The following is a 7,354-nucleotide window of genomic DNA, read 5'->3' as shown; positions in this document are numbered from 1 at the left end:
TCCCTTGTCCTGTGCTCCTCACCCTCGGCGCGCCCCCTGCCATCTGGGCCAGTGTAGGGGCTGGGAACAGCACGTCAGGGCAGAGGAGGCTGACGCATTGGGACCAGACCACGGGGGGCCTCGAAGGCCAGGCAGAGGGGCCTGGGCTCTGTCCTCAACATCATGGAGAGCCTGGGGGCAGGGACAGCAGGAGGAGGGGCTTTGAAAAAGGGAGTCTGCGGGTCAGAACCTGTGGGAGCAGCGAGCTGAGCAGTGTCCATGAGCTGGGTTGGGGGCCCGGCGTCAGGGTGGAGGGGGCACGCGCGGTGGCTGAAGGCGCTGTCTTACCCGTGCCCCCCTGAGGCCCTGCCCACCCCTGACCCGCCTCCAGGGTCCTGCTGGGGAACTCGTCACCACTCTCCCTTTCTGCCTGCCATCGTCCTTGGCACCTGCTGTGGGCCAGTGGCCGCCAAGAATGCAGAGAATCTAACCAACCCTTGGGCCTCAGGGTGCAGTGGGGAGAACGTGCACTCTGGAATCCGCCAGGCTGGGCTCGATCTGGCTGAACTGCGAAGCTGTGGGACTCCTATGGGGCTCTGGGCAAGTCTGTGCCCCCTCTGGGCCCTGGCTCCTTGTTTGTCGGGTAGAAAAACGCCGCCCACTCCAGGCTGTTGTGGGGCTCAGAGGAAGCAGGCTACCCATCTCTGAATGCACACAGTGATGCGGGGGGGACAGATAGGGGCCCCAGAGCCTGGTCTTGACGTCGTGATGGCCGACTATTGGCCATTCACCCCTTCCCTTTGCGGGTATAACAAATAGGTACTGACGTGACTGGGTTTGTTGGGTGCTGGGGATGTGGTGGCTGGGGACCTGCTTCCAAGGAGCTCTTGGGCCAGGAAGGGGTGCAGTGAGGGAGGCAGCACAGGTGAACAGGTGCACCAGGGAGGCAGCTGACAGGCCGGGAGTCAGGGCAGACATCCTGGAGAATGTGAGGGTCAGCCAGGTCAGGAGGAGCGAAAATGCTCCAGGCAGAGGGATAACGTGTGAGCAAGAGAGAGTGGGGCGCTCGAGGACCGATGAGAAGTGCAGGGCGTCTGGGGTGCAGAGAGCTTGTGGGCTCAGGAGGTGGATGAGCTGGGAGACCAGATATCCTCAGGGTAGAGGGGAGCCACAGAGGGTTTTTGAGCAGGGGAGAAGCAGTGAAGCTGAGAGCTGATCACGGGGAGGCCCTGGAGAGTTTAGAGCCGAGCAGTCACGTGGTCAAATTGTTCTCTTAGAAAGGTTTCCCTGGATGAAATGGAGGGTGCAGTGGCTGGGGCAGGTGCCAGGGCCCGGGGCAGATCGGGTGGGGCCTGGGGTGGGGCAGTGGCTGAGGAAGGCGTCTGTCCCCCTTGGGAAAGATCTTGCGGATGCTTCTGCCCCCGGTGCCTTTCAGCCGAAGGAGACCTCTCTCTGTGCAGCCTCAGCATTCTCCTCCAACACGAGATTTCATGTCTCTCCTCCTGTCCCTTTGGGAGAGAAAGTCCACGTTGTGCTCCCGAGAACCTTGTTTACGCATTTGTAGAAGTGGGTGATTGTGTCCTGCTTTTGTATTATTGTTCTTCTCTAGTTTTGCAGTTATTCATTCAACAAACATGTCCTGAGCATGAGTTGTGCCCGGGTCTGGGCTGGGGCAGGCCTGGGGGGAAGGAGGCAGGGGCCAGGCTGAAGTGTCAGAATGCCTGGGAAGGATGTCAGGTCCCAGTCTGGAGGTCACCACCTCTGATGCCCCAGGCACGGAAGGGCTTTCTCTGCCTGTTTCCTTGGCCCCTGTTCTTCCCTGCACTCGCGTACCTGGTGGTCGAGGTGGAGGTGAGGGCAGGTGTCAGGCCTTACCAGCTGCCCACCCAGAGGCCGGGAAGCCCCCTCGGCCTGTTTGCTGGCTGCCCCCTCGTCTCCTGCTGCCCAGCATCATGGCTCCACAGGTCGTCCCTCCCTCCCTTCTTCTCTCCCTCCTCCCTCCCTGCCCCCACCCTCACCCCATCTTTCCTCTACCTCCTCTTCTGGATCACCTGCTCTTTCTCAGTTCCCTTCTCTTTTCCTCCATACCCTCTTCTCTGTCACCTCTCTCCCCTCTCACTCTCCCTTGTCACCTCCCCTCATTTGTCGGTCTGTCAGACAGGCATATAGGACCCCAGCTCTCTTTGTCCCCCACCCCCTGACAGGCTGGGCTTCCTGTGATGGGGAAGAGGCTGCCCTCATCCCCGAGGGCCTGTGCTCTGTCCCTGGACCCTTGCTGCCCCGTCCCCAGGCCTAGGCTGTCGTCACTGCAGATACTAGCAGCCACCTCGGCCCAGCCTGCCTGGGAGCAACTGTGGACCTGGCTGTGGAACAAATATCCATGCAGAGTGAGTGCAAAGCCTGCAGCCCGCGAGGGGAAACGGTTGGTGCGGGTACTGGAAAGAGCTCTGGGCTCGGCTCCGGTTCTGTCCGCATCGCTGTCTCACTGTGTGACTTTAGGTGACTCAGCTGCTTACTCTGGGCCTCAACAGCAGCTTCCGTAGAATGGCAACAGTTGCTGTTTTGTAAACTAGAAAGCGTGGTGCTTTCATGAGGGAGAGTCTGGTTAACCAGCAGACAATCCCAATCCTCTTCTTCCTTTCCTGCCTCCGTCAGAAAGGCTGGAAAAGCCAACTGGTCCCTTCGCAGCTTCCCTGAGAGTTAGAAGTGGACAACTGACAACATTCCGGCTAATTAGATCCAAGTGGGAATGTTAAGGAGCAATGCTAGCAAAGTTTCTACTTTTCTTTTACAAGGCATTGCTCAGTCCCCCTTTTCCTATTTTAACACAAGTATGATGCCTGGAGCTGTAGCAGCTATCTTGGGACAATGAGGCAACAAGCCTGAGGATGAGAAACCAACATGGTGAGGACTGTGGTACAGAAAAATGGGAGGAGTCTGGGTCCTTGATGACTTTCGAGCTGCTGCATCAACCTTACTGTGCCTGACTCCAGACTTCTGTTATGTGAGGAAAACAAACACCAATATTTTTAAGCCCTATTTGTTGAGTATTAAGTTTCTTGCAGCTGAATGTATTTCTAACTGATGTAATGTGCGATGGTCATTAATTTTAGTGATAGTAAAATTAACAAACAGCAGAAACCTCTCCATTATCAGGACTATTGGGTAGCCATAGTGTAGCGCACATACCCCATATATGTGCATATTTGTCAATAAATGTATACTGTGTTTGTATAGTATACATGTATGTTTAGCAGCAGGATAAGTTGTGACAAGATAGTTTTTTGACGTATTAATTTTTCTCTGCCAAACCCACAGGAGAAGAAGGTTCTGGGCCTCCTTGCCTTGGGGGAGGGTTAGAGGAAGAGTGGGAAGCGCGAGAGAGGTTTCCTGCAAAACAGACTCCCCCTCTCACCATTGGCTTCCAAAACCCCAAAGACATCGAGCTTCTGGGCAGTGGAGGAGGGGCAGTGATGGGGGCAGCCGAGGTGCCTCCTGGGAGAGGAGAGGGCGAGAGCCCCTGAGGGAACGTGATTAGAGATGGGGGTGGGGGCAGTTCCTCCCAGGACCCAAAGAAGTCCTCCGTGACTGGAGGAGGAGGCAGAGGGCTGTGGGTCTGTGAGCAGGGGTGGGGGCACCCGTTTCTGCTGAGCTGGGGGCGCCAGGCAGAGCCCGGGGGAGCCGGTGAGACCTCAGAGGGGAGCAAGCACAGTCCAACCCTGCCTGCGGTGCCCACGCCCCCTGACACCAGGTCCTTTCCGCTCTGCCCACTTCCTTGCTGCTACGTGTGACCCCAGGACTTTTGCACAGGGTTGGGGAACAATGAAGAACGGCTGAGGCTGAATTTCCCACCAGCCTGGTGGGAGAAGGCTTTGGACAGAAAGTAGATATGAAACAAATGAACAGATGCTCTGTTTCTTGCACACCTGTGGCTTGAGCTTCATACCCACTTTAAAATAATTTTAGATATAAGGCATGTTTATGGCAAAAACCCCCACAAAAACCCACAACAGGATAGGAGTGTGAAAAGCATTTATCTACTTCATTTTCTCGAGCAGCAGCAGAGGATTCTGTTGAGGGAACGTTCTCTGATTCGTTTAACGAATCCTCAATGGATGGGTGTCTACGTTGCTTTCAGTGGCTTTTGCTTTTTTGTCTTATTTTGTCTTTGCTCCCCCTGGCTGCTGTTTATCCTGGCAGTTTGCTGCGTTGCAGGAAGAACATGGACTCCACAGCCAAGACCTCTAGGTTCTTGTCTCGGGTTTGCCCCCTAGTGCTGTGGCCTCTCTGGGCCTCAGTTTCCCCATCTGCAGAGTGGGGATTGTAGTAGCACCCGTGCTGTGCCGTGTCACCGAGGTCAGGGTAAGCACGTCTGTAAAGCTCCTGGCACCACGCTGGGGCCAGGGTGGGAGCCAAAGAAAGGGTGGCTCCTTCCTTTCTCCAGCTCTCAGCCCTCAGGGACCGAGGCAGAGGCAAGGCCGACAGAGGAGGTCACCTTAGCCTTCCCTCCACCTCCAGGGACACCTGCCCTTTGCCCCTCTGGAGGCGGATGTGAATGACGGGTAGCAGGAGGTGGGGAGAAAAGCGATAGGAGGAGCCACGTTTATCAAATGGTTCCTGTGTACCCAGCCTGGATCATGGAGCCTTAATCCCCATAGCAAGCCTGTTAGAGCACAGAGAAAGAATGTGTAAGAGAACAGGAAGATGGAGACCCTGAGCCCCCAGTCTTCCCCGACCTCTAGTCTAACTTAGCCTCCCCGTGTCTCTTACTGTACTTAGTACTTAGTGTACTCTGTATTGCTCTGCACAGCCTTTATTACTGTGTGTGATTATCAGTGTATTGTCTGACTCTCCCTAAGGTCAATGAGAGCAAGATCCTACCCTCATTGTTGATAGTTTCCCTGTGCCTAGAACAGAGCCTGCAAAAGAGAAGGCACTCAATAAGAGTCAGGTTAGTTGATTGACTGACTGACCATCTGAATGAATGTTAGTTGATTTTGGAGTGGCCATAGGAAAGCCTAGGGGATGGAGAGTTTATAGCAGAGTAGGAAGAAGAGAAGCCCTGGGCTGTAGTCAAGAGGCCTGAGTTCTGTTACTGAATGTGCAGGATCAGAGGAAAATCCCAAAGAATGGCTTTGAAGCCGAGACCTGCAGAATAGGTAACAGCCAGGCAGGGCAGAGAGCAAGTGGAGAGTGATTGAGGCAGAGAACCACATGGCGGAGGCTCTGCGATGAGAGGACAGGACTGTTCAGGAGCTGAGAAGCTGGAGCGTCATGGTGAGGGGCGAAGCGGCCGAGGTGGGAAGGCCCAGGCTGTAGGGTTCAGAGGTCGCAGACTGGAGACCTAAAGGCATGTCTGGTTTGGCCCTCGCTGTATTTAAGACGACAAGAATCTCCACCAAGATTATGGTGCCTTGCTGTGGAGCACATCTTTATCCACCTCAGTTCCCGTGCTCCTCCTCAGCATCCACCTGCTCTTTCATCATTTAAGTGACCCACCTGGCCCACAAAGACATCGGAGTTTGCAGCCCCAGAGCAGGGCCGGATAGGCTGTGGTCAGCGCACTGGGCACGGGGCAGGCCTGCTACCTGCCGCCTCCTCTGAAAAGCCCCCGGGCTGCAGGCTTGGTCTGCCTCAGCCTTTCTCTGTTCTGTTTCCCAGGAGGTCCCAGGCTGGTGACGGCCTAACTTGGGAGGGTAGAAGGGCCCTTGGGAGCGGCAGAACCCTGTGGTGGTCAGATCCCACATTTGGAGTCTGGCAGGCCTGGTTCCCATGCCGGCCCCTCCACTTGCCTCACCTCCCTGAGCCCCGGCTTCCTTGCCTGTGAAACGGGGCATGAGTCCCCGCCCCACAGGGTTGTTGAGGCGTTTAGTGACACAGTGCGCGTAAAGAGCCCTTCTGGACAAAGCGCTTGCTCGCTCATTTGTTCACTGTGCCAGGCTGCAAGCGTTTAGCCAACCGTACAGTTCAGAGGGAACGCAGTCCACGGACCACCCTCACTTCTGACACCAGCTGGAAGTTCAGGGGTTTCCAAAACCACCCTTAAGCTTGATTGTGCACCAAAGGAGCTCGCTGAACTCACTGAATGCGACTGGACTCACAGTGACAGTTTATTCCGGGGGAAGGGCAAAGGTTCAACCAGCCAAGGGAAGACCGCACACAGTGGGGTCTGGGGAAGCATCAGACGCTGAGCTTCCGCTGTCCTCGCCCGGGAAGGGAGGATGTGTCAATTTCCCAGCAGCCAGCCTGAGCCTGTGTTGAGTTTTGATGGGGCCCCCATTACAGAGGCCAGATTGATTGATTGATTGCCCACGTGGTTGATCTCAGTCTCCAGGTCAGCTGATATGTGTAACCCAAAGCCCCCACCCTAAATCGCGTGGTTGGTGTTTCCGGTGTGGCCAGCCCTCCCCCTAAATCATGTTGTTACTATCTGGCTAGTCCAAGACCCCTAGGCAAACAGAGATTACCTGCCAGGAGCTGAGGGCGAAGGTCAGAGCTCTGTTTGACAAGGTTAAATTCTTTACTATGCAAGGTCAGCCAAGAAAAGAGACTTCTGCTCCCTGGGATCCCAGACAAGCTGCCTGCCTCTACGCTGAGAGCCTGAGCACTCTGGGGCTGCTTGGGTTAGGACTTCCTGTAAACAGAGCTGACACTCATTGAGGATTTCTTCCGTGCCAGCACTGGCTCAACCTCTTCCATGCATTATCTCACCCAACCCTCCCATCTGCTCCACGAGGAAGAACCATGCATGGCTTCATTTTACTCAGGAGAAAACCAAGGCAAGGAGAGATTTACAGCTCACCCGAGGCACACAGCCAGCAAGGGGCTGCGCCCAGGACTTGGACACAGGTCGGGGGACATCTAAGTCCACACTCTCTGCTTGGCTGCCTCCTATATTCTAAAAGCACAGGTTTGGATTCAAAAATATTGGGTTCAGACTCTGGGCTCAGCCACTTATTAGTGTGACCGCAGCCAGGTCAGGCATCCTCTCCGAGTCTCGGTTTCCTTACTGACAATAGTCAGGACGTCCCCTCGGTGCCCCCTCCCTCCTGTTGGCCTCCTGACTGTGTTGAGACTATTTACTCAACTCCCTCACAAGCCCAGGGATGGTTGGAGGGTAGAAATCAGAATCCAGGTATTCATCCGCCGCAGCCTCCCGCTGCTGCACCGCCGGGCACCGAGCAGAATACGGGGGTGGGACTAGACCGCTGCACCTTAAAGCCTGTTTTACCCCCTTGGCTGAATGGCCCTCAGGACCTGCTCCAGGTCCTCACAGAGGAAGTGTCTGTGACGGTCCTTTTGATAATGTCTCCTCTCTGGTCTTCATGGCCTGTTACTCCCCCAGCTGTCCCCCAGCACAAACACATGCATATAC

The sequence above is a fragment of the Equus caballus genome, chromosome 2, assembly GCF_041296265.1.
Source record: "Equus caballus isolate H_3958 breed thoroughbred chromosome 2, TB-T2T, whole genome shotgun sequence".
Taxonomy (NCBI): domain Eukaryota; kingdom Metazoa; phylum Chordata; class Mammalia; order Perissodactyla; family Equidae; genus Equus; species Equus caballus.
Note: the sequence above shows the minus strand (reverse complement) of the source record.